The sequence below is a fragment of the Hirundo rustica genome, chromosome 26, assembly GCF_015227805.2.
Source record: "Hirundo rustica isolate bHirRus1 chromosome 26, bHirRus1.pri.v3, whole genome shotgun sequence".
Taxonomy (NCBI): domain Eukaryota; kingdom Metazoa; phylum Chordata; class Aves; order Passeriformes; family Hirundinidae; genus Hirundo; species Hirundo rustica.
Window position 1 is genome coordinate 2891677 of NC_053475.1, and position 17713 is coordinate 2909389.

The 17713-nt window shown below is 47.1% G+C and overlaps 1 protein-coding gene across 1 annotated transcript in view; it reads left to right on the forward strand.

Annotated features, from left to right (window-relative positions):
- Window positions 1–17713, forward strand: part of INSR (insulin receptor) — a 55351-nt gene that overhangs the window by 13079 nt on the left and 24559 nt on the right. The gene's annotated exons all lie outside the window — the stretch shown is intronic.

Here is a 17713-nt window from a genome sequence, read left to right on the forward strand (position 1 = left end):
GAATATTGACTTTGTAAGTAGATGAAACAATGAAACAATTTGTGTCCACTGAAGACAATGTAAAGCAGCAGATGGAAAGGATGAGTCTGGAATAGTTGACATAAAGAGCTGCTAAAGAAAGGTTCTGTGTGGAAATAATAATGTTTTTCCGGTTTTGGTGGGATTTTTGGGGCTGTCTTGTGCAGAGTCAGGAGCTGGACTCTATGATCCTTGTGGGTCCCTTCCCAGTCAGGACATTCTGTGATTTATTTTTTTTTCCTATCATGTTGGGAAACGTCTAGAGACAAAGGGCTACGAGAGGATCTCTCTTTAATTTCCCTGTGATTTATCTGGGGAAAGTTCTGGGACAGATAAGGGACAGGTAAGGAGATGAGGAGTTGCTTTGTTCCCAAGTACAAGCAGCACAACAAAGCCCTGAGAAAAAACCACTGCTCAGCCTGAAATGTCTTTCAACTGCTGTGAAGCAGCAGCGAGCGGCGGCGGCAGAAATTCTGCAGCTCCGAACATCTTCAAGGCAAGTTTGAATAACAAAGTTCAGAGGTGTGTGTGGGAAACGCTTTGTGATGTTTACTTAGGTAGAAATATTACTTAGCAACAGCTTCCTGTAATTTTTAAGTGCTGGGAATTTCTGTGACCATGAGCTTGGGTTTATTACCTTTGTATGGGAAAGGGGTCTCGAAGCGCTGAGCAGACTCAGCCAACCTCAAGGGCAAAGATATTTTTAAAGCTTCGAACACAAAGGAAATTTTTCCAGTTGCTACTACATGAAGTGGAAGTGCTCCTTTTATTTGGAGATCTGATAAGGGCTGCCTTTTCTCCTTTTGCCTTGCTCTGACAAATGCCAGATGGAAGCTGACACCGGATAATCTCGCTGGGGTGTCTGTGCTGACCCTGCCAAGCTGCAGCTTTATGGAGGGCCCGTGGCTGGGGCGGTGGTGACACTTTGCCAACGCTGAGACATCCTAAACTAATTCACTTCAGCTCCTTAAGAGTGGTTCAGAGATTTATGGTGCTCGGGGTTGTGATGCAGCCCGCAGTTGGGGGAGAAGGGGTGGAAACAATCCCTCCGTGAAAATCACTGTTTAAGGGTATGCTCCTTTGGAAACACCAGACGTAAGTGGGGAAAAAGCATCTGGAGCAGCTTTTTTCCACGGAGCTGGGGCGATGCAAGGCTGTAGGGTTTCAGTACAAAGGGTCTCAGCTTGCTGAGAAATCCCCACATGTGCAGCTGAGCTGATGTTTCATCAGGTTCTTCACTGCTGCACCTTTGCTTAAATTTGGGGTTGGGAAGTGAAGATTTTCTGTTCCTGCCCCAGTTTCCCAACCAGCACTTCAGAAGCAACTGTCTGACCCACGTCATCTTTAGAAATGTAAATACACAGTAAATACAGAGAATTCCTTCCCATCCTTAGGAGTTCTGAATTCCTGTACAAAAACCTTGTCAAGGCAAAGGTTTTTGATGAGTTAAAAAGGAGAACAAGGTGTTTTGCTGCTGATACTGTAAAAACTGGGAGAGTTTTCTCCTCCTTTGGTTCAAGCTGCTGTTTTAATTCTTTCACCCTTAGCCTTTCCCCAAAACACTTGTTATTTGGGTCTGTGTCTGGGCCCTTGGGGAGGCTGAGAGGAGTTCAGTGCCTTCAGTGCAGTGGTTCAGCACCGAGGATACTCGAGGTGTTCTTAAATCTCTGCTCCTCAGTGCTGACGTGGGCTCCTGGGGAGCTCCAAGGGTGCTTCAGGTAGAACTTCTCCCCCTTCAAGAACAGTTCCAAGTTACCCTTTTTTTTTGCTTAAGCAAGGGAACCTGCGCTGCCCCTTGTTAGATAAAAACCAGGAGACCTGGCAGACCCGTTTTTTGGGAAATGCTGCCGTCTGGGCGTGCAAGGGGGCAGTCAGAGAATGTACAAGATGATAATAGTGAGTGACAGAGTTAACGTGTGTTGGTAATGCATGAATGGGAGAGCAGGAAATGGTTCACCTGGCATCATGTGTTTGCTCAGGGAGGGGGAGATGTGTTCCATTCAGAGCAAATCCTGCTGGATGTTCAGGGTGCTTCGGTGCTGTGAGCAAGGATGGGGAAATAGCCAGCTTGTGTATTCTATCTGTTTTCTTCCCTTTACACCACCTTCATGAAATTCTGCATTTTAAATCCGTGAATTAATTGCAAAAGTATTCTAAATTGAGCGCAATTCCGATGCTCTTTCCTGGATTTAGGCAAAATGAGCAGGAGAAATGTCAGCTGTGTGGTGGGACAGCAGTCTCTGATTTTTACAGGGAAGGGACTGGAAATCTTTGTTGTTCAAGGCTGTGAAGGGATTGTGAACTGTTGGGTCTGTACAAAGGAGTGCATTCAGAGTGTGTGAGCAGACCAACTGAAATATGTCGCTTGGCAAAGCTCTCTGAAACATCTTTTCCTATCAGGAATTTGATTTGACAAGGATTGCCTCTGTAAATAATGGCTGTGCTTAAAAAAAATCCCAGCAAAACAAAAAAAAACCACCCCAAAACAAAACGCAAAAAAAAAAAAGGTCAAAAGTCCCCAGGTGTGACCAGCAGAAAGATTATTTCTTACTGAAAGGTTGAGGATTTCAGGACCTTTTGATTAATTACAGAGCTGGGGAATAACCAGCCGTGTCCTGGAGGAAGCAACACTCACCCTCCTCTCAGCTTGTAACAATAGCTGGGTACAAGTTCAATGATTAGGCTTCCCAATTATATCCTATAATTGTCTGCAAATTCCCATTGAGGGATGTGAATGAACTTGCTGGGATGTTTATGCTGCTTAATTAAGGCTGTTGGTTAGGTGGGAAAGAAAAAAAAAAACATTGGGGCAGGGGAAGTTGTGGGGGTCCTGGCTGGGATTGCCTGCGTGGGGTGAGCCTGTGGATATTCCAGGTCCTGCTTTGACCCCAGTTTTTGTCTGGCATTGCAGAAGTGTGCAGGGAGATACGGATCACAGCCATTGCCTTGTCTTTATCTCAGTTTTTTAGATGAGGGTACTGGGGGGCACGGGCTGACGTCGCCGCAGGTTTGTCAGCCTGGCTTTTCTTTTGGCTTGTGACACGTAAAACAAACAGAGAATTAACTTTGGCTCTGTGCAGTGCTTAAATGCTGGCTGGGTGCTTTAATGGTTTGAAGAGTCTGGATTCCTTGTGAATCTGGGTTTAAACTGACAGAACAGGGCAGGACGCTCGGCACCTGTTCTTGCCCAGAAAGTTTTATCATTAGAATTCAACGCTCTGTGCTAAGAAGGAGCTTCTGTGCTCTCAGCAGGAATTCGTTAATTTGAGATTGTGTTTATTTCCTGGGCACCTTGAGGGGTGAAGGCTCTGAGGAAGATGATGATTTGAGGGAAATCCCAGCGAAGGTTGGAAAGAAAGTCCAGTTAGAATTCAGCAGAATGTTGGGATTAATTCTCTTCAGCACGTTTCTAAAGAACTCAGGGCGTGCGTGGTTTTGGTGCACTCCAGAAAGAGAAATGTGATTTTAATCTTGTGTATCAGGTCAGAGGTGCCCTTTTCCAAGGATGCCAAGAACTTCTGCTCCATTGGAATTATAACCGGGGCAGTTTCAGCTTTGCAGAGCTCAGCTCCCACTGGCAGATGCTGGATGAGTGAACTGTCAGGAATTGTGACTCTTCTCAGGTGTTATGTCTTGTTCATAGGCATAAGAGTGTGGCAGGTACTTAGCAAGATTGGTCTGATGAGGAATGTATAACTTGCAAGGTCTTTTTAGTCTGTTTTCTGGAGCTGCACACATCGAACTCTGGTGACTTAGGACTCCCACAGGATCAGTGCTGGTGTGTGGCCACATTGGAATTTCAGGGCCCTGATGTGATGAGCTGAGCCTGAGCTCAGCCTACGGCACAAGACTGCTGGTTTTTAAGTCAGAGTTAAGGGAATTTAGTGAGCAGGTTTGTCAGAGATCAGAGGGAACACCTGCGAGCTGAGCAGCGACGTCTGCGGTTCTGCTTTCTGCTCCCTCGTGCTCCTCTCAGCTCACTTTGGTCTGACCCCTGGGCACCATTCCTCATTTCAGTGGTTTTTAAGATGTGAATTTTCTGGGGCGGGGAGGCAGGAGGTCCATCCCAGTTCATCAAAACAAAGCCTTGGACTGTAGGGTGTGAGGAAGGGAGGGCTCATAGGGCGAGGGAGCGGGTAGGTTTGGAGTTGTGTAGCTGTAATTTCCAGCCCAATTTTTGATGCTTTTCTCTGGTTTTGTAGCTGTGGGAGCTGAATTATGCTGAGAGCACACAGCATGATTGCACTGCAAGGCTCTAACCCCGTGAGCAGGAGTCCCAGGGCAGGAGCTGGGGCTCTCCACGTGTTCCAGAGGTGCAGGAGTTCCTGTCCAGAGGAAGGAGTTGGGTGCTGGGATGTGATGTTTCACAGGGCACTTTGATGACACAAAATGAGGCTGTTTGCTGGCTGATTTTCTCCCACAGATGTGAAGAGCCCAAGTCTGACCCTGGGATGGATTATTTGGGGTCTGTGGCAGAGCTGCTGAACTTGGCAGTGTCGCTTGCAATAACGTGAGCGAGACGCTGTCAGCTTCTGCGTTGTTTGCTCTGAAATAGCTGCAGTAACTGGGAGTTCACTCAGCAACCTGCAGCAAAAAAGTCAAGTTCCAGCTATATTGCACTGACCTGGGCACTGGGAAATCCCTCACACAGAGGCTCCACGCAAACTGTTGTATCAGCAGCGTTTTATGATTGATAGAGTACATAAAGAGTGTTTGCACTTGAAGGTGGGCTTGATTAGAAAATCTCAAGAACTGTGCAGGAAGCCTTATCCCTGTGTTGGTTTCCCAGGGGTAAGGCATGTGCAATTCCACAGACATCACAGGATAACAAAGCATTTTTCTGTTTCCATTTTCAACTTCATTAAGCGCATCCATGTTGCGTTACGGCACTGCAAGGATTTTAATACTTCATGAGCAGTGAAAGGGTTCATTAAAATTTGAGTATCATACAAATGTTCTTCTTGTCTGTTCTAGGAAGACAATCCATTTATATTCTCTGGGTACTGCAAACGAAGAGCAGTGATTTAATGAAATGAGCAGGACTGGTTTTTTCTGTTCTTCGGTCTTTTCTGAATGTCGTCTTTCTGAAGTCAGGCCGATCACACTGATGTGTTTACACAGCTTCAGTTTGGGATGGAGGAGTCCAAGAGCTCCCTCTAAGTACCCCTCCAAAGCTCCCAAAAGCCAGAGAGGAAATGGAGCTCCTCAGTGTGATGTCTGAGTGTCTGAAAGTCTCGCCCAGTGGAGCCTTAACAGGGCTTAAAGGAATCAGGCTTTTGTTTTAAAACAGTGCTTGAAGAGAAGCCTTTAAAGCTCAATAAATTATTTCTCTGTTCATTCAGTTCTGTGGATTTTAGGTTCTGGGAATCTGAGCACTGTTTCTGACGAGGGGAGCATAGCACACAGGATAGTCTTACCTGGAGACTTAAGGATAAAGCAATTCATGTGGAAACTGATACTTTATCTGAAACAACTCCTCACCTCATCAGCATCTCTACAATTATTAAATTAGCAAAAGAAATGCCACGTGTAGATTTTCCTTAGGCTTCTCTTCCACACTCCAATACCCTTATCTCCAGAGCTGCTTAAATAATTTGTGTAATGTTTGGCTGCTCTCTCGGCGCTCGGATATCGAGTTTCTAGTGCACAAAACCAGTCCATAGGAGCTGTGTATCTGCACATGGAGTGTCCGTTTTTGTTCTGGGAAGTAGGAAATGTTCTGCTTTGAGCCTGTACAGTGTGTGAAGTTGGTGGGCGTGATAAGAAAAACGTCGCCGTGTTTTGCATGGCTCCGGCGGCGAAAGGAGGAGCAGCCGCGTGACGCTCCTTGCTCATCAGCACCGGGGGAGAGCCTGTTGTTTTTCCACATGCTCTAATCTGTGATAACAAAAAGAACTTCAGATTGTGTTTTTCAAACATGCTGTGGGTCTCTCGGTGCTCAGATTAGCCTGTGACTCTCTCTGCTGTGGGAACGCGTCCGTCCACCCAGAGCCTGGTTTGAGGTGGCTCTGGTTCAAATCCGCGCCTTGTGTTGGTGCTGGAGGAGGCTGAGCAGGACTCAGCCATCAGCTGGAACCAAGTGTTTTGCTTTGCTCTGGGTGTTCTGCAGAGGGTCAAGTGCTGGCTGTGGACTGGGGGTACTGCCAGTCTCCTCCTGGCACTGACAGATTTTGGGCCCCGTTTTGTGACTCCCAGAAACTTCAGCCGGCCAGTGCAGGGAGTACTTCCAGGCAGAATTTAACTTTAGGATGGGTTTAGACAAACAACCATCAGAAATAGCTTAGGTGGAGTATTTGAGGTGGCCTCAGGTGAGTGGGTGGGCTGGGTGGCATCTCCAAAACTCCTTGGGCTCCCTTCCACTGGCAGACTGATTCTAGTGCCAGCAGCTCTGAGCTGAGACTTGAAACCTCCAGAGTTTGGGGAAGAAAAAGACTCTTTGTCCCTGCAGAAACTGATGTGCTTCAGGTTACTTGTAGAGGAGAGTCCCATCTCTTTTTCTTGCTAGGTAATGCTGATTCGTGTAATTTTTTTTTCCCCAGAGGGCTCTCTCTATTGTAAGGTGATTTCCACCCTTTTCCCAGTGACTCCCCCATGAGGGATCTGCAGGTGTGTGGCTGTGGCGTCAGTTAGAGAGCTCTGAATAATCCTAATTGCTCTGCAGTGGACAATGCTGATGGCAGCTGGTGATTAGACCATATCTGAGTCCTGTGCTGATAAAGTGAAGGTTTTTTAGCACCGTGGCACACGCCTGCAGGGGTGGGGGATGTCAGCAGATCCTGTTCCTCCCCATGGATAATGGGATTTTTGCTACTTCTGCACTTCCCTGTGACCTCAGTGGCAGTCAGTTTTATTTTAAGAGCTTACCAGGGTATGAAATAAAGCAGAATTTTCACAATTCTGACCATTGAGTTGGAGCCATCAGCTGTTGTGGAAGGAGGATTGAGAATCCAAGATCTCCCCTGAGTTCAGTGTAACTTCGGATGATTCTCTTCCCCTGTTGTTGGCTTTGTTGAGATGGCACAACTAGTTTGGCATTAAATGCCTTCAGATTACGACTTTCTCTTGCATAATTTACAAGGAGAGCTGGATTAATGGCCTCCAAGGGTGGCTTGTGCAATGTAGTTCATGGTTTTTGTACTCGTCTCCAGTCGTTTGGTTTTCCTCAGGGTTGTGTTTGTGTGACTTCTGGTCATTTTTATCATTTCTCATTTGGCATCTGGGTTAGAGCAGCAGAAGGATGTGGCACAGACACAAAAAAACTCCAGGGATCAGTGTGTTTGTAAGGAGAAGCTGTTAAGCCAGTGGATATCTGGGAAGAGCTGAGCTGGATAATTTGTGCAGTGCCACATATTCATATACAGTGAATTACTCGAAAATGGGCATTGCTGGTATGCCAAGGATGACGAGGGCGAGTAGTAAATAAAAATACATTGCACATTGCTTGGCTCTGCAGGCAAACAGTATCTATTTCAGTCCTGCTAAGGAAATTCTTCTGCCTCGAAATAAACCGTGGCAAGCGTGTGTAGAGCTTTGGGCAGAGGAATGGGCAGGAGCTGAGGAGGCCACAGCAACTCGAGGAGTTGAGGGAAATTTATAAGGGTGCACAGAACTGATGGATTTGATACTGGTTAACAAGATACTGCATCCATTTCTCCTTTCCACTGTTCAGATCTTGCTTTGGAAAAAAATTCCTGTAGGCTCCAGGGAAAACTGAAGTGACACCTGTGGAGCGTACGAAGGCACAGCACGGTGTGGAGCCCCGTGTGGGAAATCAGTGGAGGATGGATGTGTCAGTGAGCCTGGATTTGGGCAGCTTGCTAAGTCACAGTTCATACACCGTGATAAATTCAGAAAAAAAAAAAAAGAAAAAATGTATTTGGTAGAGCCGGTTAGCTCTGCTTCCCAGGAAAATCCACCTTTCGTAGCACGACTGGCCTTCAGGTGATGCTTTGCCTTTCTCTCTCTCCTCATCCTCTCTGGAAGGTGAGGCAGGAAGGGGGATCTGGAGCAAGAAAGGAGGATCTGGAGTGAATCCCCTTCCTTTTCCCTCTCTGTTTGTTTTCAGTCTGGTCACCCACAAACACAAATTTGGTTTCAGTATCGATGTTTACAATTCGCGACTGCGCCGTGGAATCTGCCCAGATTAAAATCTTAACCTCTGCCTGCCATTTCTGTGTAGATCATTAGTTATCAGCATAATCTCCTTGTGGTTAATCTTATACTTCCTCCCATTCCATTGCCTTTCTCAGTTATGGACAGCTCCATTTTTGCTGTAAACTCTGCCTCTGTTTTGGTGTAGATTTGTTGTTCTCTCTGTCTGGATTACGTTTATGTAACGTATCTAAAATTCCATCTTTCCTCATCCCCACGTGTCAGCATAGCTTTCGTTCTTTCATGCCTTGTTTACTACAACATCCTTCCCCGTGGCCTTGAGGAAAGGAATCTTGTCCCTCCCTTATCTCTGCAGAAAGCAGAGCTTGGACGTTTTGCCTCGTGCCTTGATCGTATCATCGCTCCTCATTTTCAGGACGGGCTTTGTACGTAAAAGTAATAACCCGTGTTTGGAAAAATCAGATGGACCTTGATCTTAAACCATCACCAAGTCCATTTGTCTCTGCTTCTCACATATCAGCTCCCAGAGTCATAGAATTGTGGAATATCCTGAGCTGGAAGGGACCCACAAGGACCATCACTTATTTTCAGGGCATGCCTGGACCACGTTCCTGTGATTTGGGGGTTGCAGTGAGTGAGCAGGTTTGGCAGGAGCAGGTTAAAGTGAACAGGGATGTTTACAAGATGCTGTACATTGGAGAGTAATAAATAGTTAAATATTAACATGAAGCTTTCATGAGGCTCCCAGGTGGCATCAACCGTTGGATGATAACGCCAAATCCTTGGGTTGCAATAAAGATTGAAATTTAACAAACCATAACAACAGAAAAACAACCTTACTGTTGTGAGTAAAATTACGATCAAAGCTTTACAGGGAAATGCCCCAAATTAACGTTAAAGATTCTGGTCTTGGTCTAAATTACAACTTGTCTCTTCTGCTGTGCAGAATAAAGTACAATATTTTGCCTGGAGACGCGGTGTCAGTTTTGGGGCTGGCATATTAAAAAACCCAGCTGCCAAGCAGAGGTGGGTGGTTATTTCTGATCCCTTCCTCTAAGCTCCCATGTAATTTTGAACACAAAGTACAAGGAGCTGACTTGACCTGCTTGCCAGAGAATGGCACAACAGCACTGTTGTAGACAGTGGGTAAAGTATTTACAGCTTCTGGTCGCTATCCTGGTGTGCACTTTGTGACACTTGTCCCACCTTTAACAGTTGCTGCCGTGTTTTCAAATCAAACTCTGTGTTTTGGTAGGTTGGGCTTGATGGCCAACAGCTTTGCTTGATTTCTGCAAGTTGTTTGTACCTGCATGAGGAATCAGCTCGATTGAAAGGTGCCAGGAGAATGAAAACAGACCTGGTCTTGAGGTTTAATTTCTTTATTGATTCATTTTTTTTTCAGGGTGAAGTGCTTTGCTCTGTAAGTCCAGTTCATGAGGGGTTTGCAGCCATGGTGTGAACACCGCTGCTTAAAATGCACAAAAGGAAAATGTTTCTTTGATATTTATTCTGTCTGAGCAATATTAGGGATTCTTAGGTAGGAAACATCCAGTTCTCTGTGTGTAAATAGTTGGGGTGACAGAGGAGAGCAGGAGTGAAAACCTTCAAGGGGGAGAAACAGAAAGGTCTGAAAATTCCATGAAAATGAGAGCCTGTCCTGAGGGTTCAGTGGAAGATGAGGGCCTTCCATAGCTGAGGTTTGTAGCCCAAGAAGTCCTGTCCCCAAAAATAAGAGATGATATTGATGATACTGTCAAACTCCATCCTTGGGATCTGAATTTACACAGGACCTGACGCACCTGGGCCCTGCCTCGTGCCTCGGTGTGGAGCTGGAGAAGCTCATTTGCAAAGGCTGTCACTTCCTAAGAAGGTTAAGAACAAGTGACCAAAGGCATTGTGGGTCCATTGAGCTTGATAACTCCTCCAGGCTTCACCATATTGAGATGACTTATATATATTTAATCTATTATATGAGCAAAATGTGTGCGTACGCGTGTGTGCGAGCTCCTCTCACCACGCTTCCCATATTGCTTGTCATAATTCACACAGGAGTAAATATGTATTTTCAGAGAAAAGCCCCACCAGCAGGTGTAGTGCAGAAGATAATGAATTACTCCTCAGTTTAAACAGCAGAAGGTTGGCACAGAGGAGGCTGTTTCTGGAGAGATCTCCTGTTATCTGCCCCTTTCCTCTGTAAACAACTGAGCTCAAACCTTTCCTGTATCTCCATTCAACAACTTCTTCCACAGACCTCCACTATCACGGCAGGACAAGGTGGCACACGGCTCCAACTCTTTTATCTTGTCTAAACTCACATTTGCTGATCCTCACAGGTCCAGCATCCCCGTGGGCTTCATCTGTTCCTGGCGGGAAGCGGCCGAACCTCGGCCCCGCTTTGGAATATCTGAGACATTCCGTGTAGCTCCAGTTGAGCACGTAATTTGTGCAAGGGTTGGGAGGAGAAACGTTTGTTTTTTTTCTTGTCCTTACTGATAGATGAGATAAGAGGTGTAATGTTGTCCCGAGAAATGTCAATGGGAAGAGCTTCCTTGACGTTGTAGTAAGTGTGTTGTTTTTGGAAGTCACTGTCCATGGGAAGGGAGGCACCTGCAGTTAATTTTATCTGTTCCTGTGTAAATACAGACCTCCTAACGTTCCCAGCTCGCGGTTCAGAGGGGTCACGGCATTATGTACTGCAACATCTTATTTTATAAATAACACTTTATTTTAGTGCTGATTGTAAAATCTGGGATTTATTTGGCACTTGCTCCTTCCCGAGCTGGTGCTGAGAACCGCAGCCCTTTGTTGTGGGTTACAGCGCTTGAGTCGATGCCTTTTGGAAGGGCTGTTCCTTGGTTGTCTGTGGGGAAAAGGGAGGGATGAGTGTTGTTAGAGCAGCTCAGCTCTGAGAATAAGTGACATTAAATTTCGTGATTATTTCCTGAGTTTTGCTTGACCACTGTGGCCAGCGCAGGATTTTGGTATCACCGCGTTAACGTCTTATTTTTTGTTCTCTTCTAGTTGCTCCGTTTATTCTGTAGGTTCAGGAAGGGCTGGGGGAGCTGCTGTTGTTTGTCACCAAGGCGATCAAAAGTCCTTGTGCTTTTTACAGTCCACTGGAGCTCTCCAGCCCTGTTCCTCCCAGGCACGTTTCTGCTGCTGGTGGGGTTTGGGGTTTAGGTTTCTGCCTCTTTGGCCTCTGTGACATGAAGAAATAATTGAAGGAATAAGCCACAGTGCAGTGGAGTTTGCAGTACGTTGGTTTTCTTGCAGCAATCCTCTGTCCACCCACTCTTCTGTGGGTTTTAGATTTATTTTTTAGTCTTCACCAGACAGAGTTTTGCTTAATTTAATAGCTGTTTTCAGCCTTATAATACACTAATGCTCTGGGATCAGGTGTTGTCTTGATGTGTTCAGATCAAATAAATGCTCACAAGAAAGCAGATGATCGTGAGTGAAAAAATTAAAAATTGGTTTAGGGATAAAAATTACATCTATAGGAAGAATGGCATTTAACAACTGACTGAATTAGGGGGTCTGATTGACTGGAGGAGAACGAGTGAAAGAGCAAAAGCGATCAAATAGAAAATACTGTGTATGTACAACAGGATTTCATACATGATTTTATAAGGAGGGAGACCCATATGGATTTCCATAGCAGCGATGCTGCTCAGCACTTGCAGAAGGAAACAAGCCCGGGCTCTGTAGTACTAAATTAAGATCACATGCTTGCAACACACTGAGGAGTTACTGCCGGGGGTGATTAGTCCTTGGGTTTCCTTGTTGTTTTTTTTTTTTTTCCTTTCCCTGTTGGTTTTGTTTTTGTTTAGAACCACAAGAGCCCATTGCTGCGGAGGTCGCTGTACCGTTAGGAAATGAAATTACAGTTCCCTCTGCAGCCGTAACTCAAGCAGGACTCTGTGTGTGTGGGGATAAATTTATATGTCACATCTCGCAGCCATTTACAGTAAGAGCAGGGGGGAAAAAGCCACGGGGACGTGCAGGGCGCTGCGATCCTGTTTCTGTGGGGCTCTGGCTCTGTGTGCCCGTCATCTGACGTGACACCAGGCCAGCCCTGGCACCAGGGCAACCGTGGCACGGCCCAAACAAGCCATTCCCAGCCGTGGCACAGCCTAAACAAGCCATTCTCTGCCATGGCACAGCCAAAACAAACTATTCCCAGCCATGGCAATGCCAAAACAAGCCATTCCCAGCTGTGGCACAGCCAAAACAAGCCATTCCCAGCTGTGGCAATGCCAAAACAAGCCATTCCCTGCCATGGCAATGCCAAAACAAGCCATTCCCTGCCATGGCAATGCCAAAACAAACCATTCCCATTGGTGGCACAGCCAAAACAAGCCATTCCCAGCCGTGGCAATGCCGAAACAAGCCATTCCCATTGGTGGCACAGCCAAAACAAGCCATTCCCAGCTGTGGCAATGCCAAAACAAGCCATTCTCTGCCATGGCACAGCCAAAACAAGCCATTCCCAGCCGTGGCAATGCCAAAACAAGCCATTCCCAGCTGTGGCAATGCCAAAACAAGCCATTCCCAGCTGTGGCAATGCCAAAACAAGCCATGCCCATTTGTGGCACAGCCAAAACAAGCCATTCCCAGCCGTGGCAATGCCAAAACAAGCCATTCCCAGCTGTGGCAATGCCAAAACAAGCCATTCCCAGCCGTGGCAATGCCAAAACAAGCCATTCTCTGCCATGGCACAGCCAAAAAAAGCCATTCCCAGCTGTGGCAATGCCAAAACAAGCCATTCTCTGCCATGGCACAGCCAAAACAAGCCATTCCCAGCCGTGGCAATGCCAAAACAAGCCATTCCCAGCCGTGGCAATGCCAAAACAAGCCATTCCCATTTGTGGCAATGCCAAAACAAACAATTCCCAGCCGTGACAATACCAAAACAAGCCATTCCCAGCCATGGCAGTGCCAAAACAAGCCATTCCCAGCCGTGACAACGCCGCTTCGTGCCGCCTCCCTCCTGCCTTTCCCCTCCCGCTTCGAAACACCCCGCGCCAAGAAAACGCTGCAAAACCCACGGCAGCCCTTCAGCTGCATTAAGTGGCATTAAATTGCATTAGGCTGATGAGGTTTTCGGGTGGTGGTGGGAGGCCAGGGCTGCCTGGGGAGCTGGCAGGGTTCGGGCTGTTTGCCTTGTGCAGATAGCGGGCGGTTGGGTTGGATGCCTCCCCTGCGCAGGCAGCAAATGCATTGGCTGAGGTTGAGGGCGGTTCTCCTGCCGCAGTTGTTTTGTGTCCTGGACTCCGTTGGATCTGGAGCCTCCTAATTGCCTTGTCTGTAATGAAAATAGAGTTTGTGTAAGCCAGGGGAGAGGAGCTGACGGTGCGAGGAGAGTTTGCTGCTGGCCGCCGCACACCCGTGGTGGCCCAGATTGCCTCCACTGACCCCCATCCACACGCCCAGGGCTTGTTATTGCACCCTAAAACGATCACTTTTATTCACAACAAATCAGTCCCAAACCCATGTGCCTGCACAGCGCATGTGCAGCATCTTGATGTTCATATGTGTGGTTTAGAATTTGTCCTTAATGCGCCGTGTTCCTCTTACCCAGCCCGAACCCATGTGAACACCCAGTCCAGCTCACCCAGGATGTTGCTATTTAAACCCAGCCAGTGGCAGAGAATCCCAAAAGTAACAGCAAAACTTAATCCTGAGTGATGTTTTCCCCCTCTTTGTCGGGCAATTCACCGTTTTATTAACGGAAAACAGGAAGAAAGACCTAACACCGAGGTTTTTATTGCTTCAGCTTAATTGACTTGCTTGTTAAATACCGATCTCCTGGTTACCTGTGCTGGCTCGGGAATGTGTTTACAGTCTCGGTGTGTTTTGTTCCACCTGGAGCATAGGGAAGTGCTGAAACACGGGAGCGATCCGGAGGTAGAAATTCCTTTGCGCTGACTCCGCGGCCGCCTGTCCCCCCCCAGCTGGGCCTCAGCAGCACCGAGAAATGTCCGTATGAATCTCTAATCAGAGAGGTTTGGAAAAGGCATTGTTTCCTCAGTCTTGGGAGCCACGCTAGCAGCGAGTTAAATACTTATTCACCCCTGGAACAGCCGGTTTGAGGCTCTGGTGTCGCCGCTCTTCTCCCCGCGTTTGTTAATGTCAGGATCTTTGTCAGCTTTGGGACGGGGATTTTAAACACCCGGCTCCTACAGATGTGGGGAGGTGTCGTGGCTGTGCTGGGCAGCTCTGTGCTGGTGCTGTGCCCATGGCCCTGCAGCAGCTTTGGTGGTGCAGCCTGGTGGCTTCTGCCCCTACCCACTGTAGCTGTTCCTTTGTCCCCTTGCTTGTGTTGGTGGAGTTCCCTTTGGACTTTCTGTGAAGAATGGGGGGAGTTGATTTTTCGCCCTGTGCTGATTGTCCAGAGTCTCCCACAGCCTGAACCAGAGGCTGGGGGTTGTGGGTGTCGTATCTGAACCTCCCCTGAGCCTCCCCACGTTCCAGAGCTCCCGAAAGATCGCCTTAGAGTCACAGAATAAATATCCTGACTTGGGAGGGACCCCACAAAGATCATTGAGTACAGAAAACAATCCCACCCTGAGCATCCCTGAGAGCGTTGTCCAAACTTTCCCGGAGCTCTGGCAGCCTTGGGGCCGGGCCCATTCCCCGGGGAGCCAATTTTTTTGTGCAAAAAGGCAAATCTCTGTGGGCCATGGCAATTTTTGGGGTCTGCAGACCTCGGTGGAGAAGGGTAATGAGGTGCACAAACATATTCAGTGTTGACCTGCAGTGAAAGCACAACGTGGCAGCGAAAAAACCCAAACAAAACCCGTATTTCTGGCCCATCTGAGTCACATAACCTGGAGTAAGAGTTGTAAGAAGCCGTAGTGGAGATACTCTGGAGAGGTTTTACACGACTTGAGGTGCTCTCTAGCATGTGCAGGCTTTGATAATGTCATGACATCTGTTCAGGATCTTGGGTAATGAGGGATTTGCTCAAAACGGTGATTGACAATTTCTGGTCTCGAGTGCTTAATGGAAAAAGAGCTGTTGCCTTGGGTGCTTTGCTTTCTTCGAGCTGTCTTTGAGACATCAAAAGCTCGCGGAACAGGAAAAAGAGAAACGTTAAGAACGGTTTAAAAATAGTTTAATTGTATCTTCTGAAAACCTTTAGAGTGGAGACTTGAGGCGGTTTCTGCCCTGTGAATACTTGCAGCTGAGTTCAAAATGTGTAAATAAGCACAGGGCTTTGAAGATTAGTTTCCATAACAAATTAAATAAAAATACTGTGTGACAGAATGTTAAGTAGGTGCCATGTGTCACCGGGTGCTTTGCATGAGGGCCGGCTTTTCCCAATTACCTGTCTGCTCCTTGGAAAACGAATGCTGTCCTTTGGATACTTGAAACTTTGTAATTCTTGAGCATGAAAGAGATGGGGAAGGGAGAGGAAAACTTCTTGAGGAAATGCTGGTGGGGAACACTGGGAATTGTGCTGGCAGCGCTCACCCTCCAGCTCCATTCCTGCATTTCCTTCAAGGCTTTGCTTCCCAGCTGGAAGCTGACCCCGCGCAGGGAGGAACCAACCAGGGCAGGATTCCTTGCAGGACGTCTCTGTCCCAGGGCAGGTGTGGGAGAAACAGCCCAGGCTTTCCCCCTGCTCATAAACCTTGATATTCCAGGCTGGAATTAGTAGGTTTGATAGGGGTTTTGATTAAATTCTGGAATTTTCTGTTGCCAGTATTTCTAATAAACCGCAGCCAGGACAGCTGTTGCTACGCTGTGCTCATCTATGGCCTGGTAAGGGGTGTATAACCATTTAAAACATCCGTGCATAACCTGGCTTTTCAAACAAGCTTCCCATTTTATATTTAGTCTAATGCAAGGTGTTACCTGCAGGTTGCTGCTGTTTGGCTGTTGCATTTCAATCGAGTCCTAATTTTGACAGCTTCACAAAATAAGACCTGTTGCTAGAAAAGGGCAAAAAGTTGGTCAGCCTGAAAGGAAATTAATTTGCAGCACGTTCCAGTGCTTTTTACAATGGATGAGCGATGCACAGAGAAAACACCTGCAGTGAAGGACTAACACGGAAGCAGTAAAATATTTGAGATTAAATTGTCCTTGCGGTAGAATTTCAGCTTTATCCACTTCGTATTTCTTCAAGGGATTTATCAGGCTGGAGCAGACCAGAGGTTGCTCATCTTTAATACCTCATCTGCTGCTGCTTATTCCAAGAATGGCATTAACAGCTTTAACACACTTAATTCTGCAGTCTCCTAACATGGGGCGGAGGGGGATTTTCTTCCCAACACAGCTGGGATTGGATCATCCCAACATGTTGTGCTGTGGATCTCACATGCTGCTCCTTTGGCTGGATAAAACCAGACCACGTTCCGCCAGATAAAACCGTGTTCCACTGCTGGTCTGCTCAGGTGCCTTAGCCAGAAATTAGGGATAACATTTCACCTCTGGACCTCCCCAAATAAACCCCTCCTGCCTGGACACTGAGTATTGGACAGAAAGCTGGGGAAATGCTGAGGCAGATGGCGTTAATTCAGGATTTGTTGCTGTCTCCCTTCACCAAGGGGGCTCAGGCAGGAGCAGGAGCTGCTCAGGTGTTCCTCAGACAGAACACTGCGTTTTGGTGAGCACAAGGGGGTGTCCTGATCTGCATCTTGGCAATCCACAGCTGGATCTCAAAGGCTGTGAGGATAAATCCAGGTCCCTGTCCCCCATGTAGAACCCTTCTTCCTGCTTCTGAAGCCCTGCTTGTTGTTGGGGTTGGCTCTTGGAGTGCTGATTTCAGCTCTGTTCCATTTCCTGACATGAAAGAGGTGGTGTGTTCTGGATTAGACTTGGATAGCCTCCTTTGAATCTCTCAGACTGAGCGTGGAGATGCTGAGGGGCAGGACTGACCTTCCCTTGGCGCTCCCTGGGTTTGTTCATCCTGCCCTCCTGCTCCTCCCCGAGTTACTCACGGCGTTTGCTCTGCTTGGTTTTGAGTTCAAAGCCCAAACCGCTCGTTAAAAGTGTTGTGGGGTGCTAAGTAATGAGTAATTAAAAAGAAAACCATAAAACCCTCAAGCAATAACACTCGTGGGTGCTCTTCTTTGTGGACTTGTTGGGAGAGTCACTGAAGAGCTCCTGTTGGTGCCAGGGCTTCCTCCAGGAAACCAGGGACAGGGTGATAGACAGATGGGAAGAAAATCCTGATAAAGCTGAAGGGTTGTGTAAAAGTGCTGTTGGACATGTGTTATTTGGAGTACTGCTGTAGGAAACTTCACTTTCTTAAACAGAGAAACAAGAATCTTCTGGCTGAAACTGGCTGTGCCAGGCTGGGAAGCTCTTGCTGTGGAGTCTCATCACTCCTGAGCTTCAGAAACAACACCAGAGTCACCAAGGCTCTGCTGGAGCCTCTTAGTGCAGGACAGAGGGAACAGGAAAACTCAGTTCTATTCTTTTGAAGATGAGCATTGATGAGTTGTGAGGATAAATGGTTAGACTCCTCAAAAACGTTCTTAAAATGTGGAATTTACCCTGAAAGGTGGACATGAGGCAGAATTTTCACTGACAATTGGAGATGAGGCAGAATTTACACTGACAATTGGAGATGAAG